Source organism: Triticum aestivum, chromosome 1D (assembly GCF_018294505.1).
Source record: "Triticum aestivum cultivar Chinese Spring chromosome 1D, IWGSC CS RefSeq v2.1, whole genome shotgun sequence".
Taxonomy (NCBI): domain Eukaryota; kingdom Viridiplantae; phylum Streptophyta; class Magnoliopsida; order Poales; family Poaceae; genus Triticum; species Triticum aestivum.
Window position 1 is genome coordinate 239140825 of NC_057796.1, and position 1493 is coordinate 239142317.

The window sequence follows — 1493 nt, forward strand, 5'->3', positions numbered from 1 at the left end:
GGAGCGGCTTGAACCAGCCCCTCCCCCAGAGCGGTGCCTCCTGGGGGCGTGGTCGGAGCGCCTGTCCTTGAAGGGGCCATGTCCGCGGCGCGAGGTTGGGGTGCGGCTGCGGCGGCGCTCAGGAGCGGGGGGTGGCACGGCTGACTCCTTGCCGCGGCTTCGCCCGAGGAGCGTGTCCTTGCATGACCTCTGCTGGCCGCCACTGTCATCGCCGTCGTGGCTGCGCCTGTGGCCCACCGATGGCATTCCCCTGCACCCCGAGGACGCGACTTGCGCGGGCGGGCGCAGGCGCGGCCCCAGGTCCTGCACCGGCCTGCCGTCCTCCACGCCAGCCACCCAGCCCCCCGCGTGGGGGTAGCGCGGATACGGGCGGTCGTCATCGTCGGAGGACGGGAGGCCGCTTTGCCCGGAGTAGGAGGAGCGCGGGGACAGGGGCGCCCAGTCTTCGACCCGGTCGATGTGCACCAGCACATCCCATCGCAGCAGGTTCGGCGGTGGCGCGACGGCCCGGCTAGGGGGCGAGAAGCCGATCATCTCCTCCACCCGGCCGGCACCTCTGGCGTGCTTCCACAGGGTTCACTTGGTGGGGATGTGGTGCAGCTGCCACACCCACACCCAGACGGCGAACAGCTTCGTGTCCGCACGCTCGAACGTGCGGCTGTCGAGACGGTCGATGATGACCGCGTCGCCCAGCGCGTCCTTCGCGCCCTCCAGGGTCCAGAGCTGCATCGACAGCTTCTCCATGACGACGCGGACATGCAGCATCCAGGTGTCGTGGATGGCGTGCGTGTCCTCCCTCCATGGCTCCAGCAGGAAGGAGACACCATCCACCACGATCGAGCCCCTCCGAACGGCGAGGTCCTTGTGGGCTGGCATGGTGAAGTGGATGAAGAAGTCTTCTGGGTCGTGGCTGGTGACGCGGAGGAGGTGCGCGGGGATCTGGAACTCCCGCTCGATGGCGCGGCCGATGGAGAGGGGACTGGCCGCGTGCAGCTTGCTCACCGCGGTGACCACCACCGCGTGCTGCTGCAGCAGGAAGATCTGCTGCTCCATCTCCGGGGTGGAGGCGATCACCTTGTGGCTGGTTCTCGGCCGGCGCCCGTGGTCGACGCAGGGGGCGCCCGGCGGAGCTATCTCCGGCGGAGGAGGGCTGGCCTGGGCAGGGAAGACCAGCCGATCTCGCACCGGACGAGCCTGGAGCCCGTCCCCCTTCTGGTTCCTCCGGTTCTGGGGGCACTCCTTGCCGATGTGGCCCGGGCGCTTGCAGATGATGCAGTGGAGGGGGTCGTGGAAGTCGACGTGGCGGTGGTGCAGGCTGAGGCATCGAAAACAAAGGCCTCTGAACTTGCTTAAGAAGGCCTCGCGACCCGGCGCAGGGGGGCAGCGCCCGGATCCGGACCCGCGGCGATGTCCCGAGCGGACCGGCGGGTATTTTCTAGCCTTCTTGCTTCTGCGGGACTGGTACAACGTCCATCCATCATCAATGGCGGTCG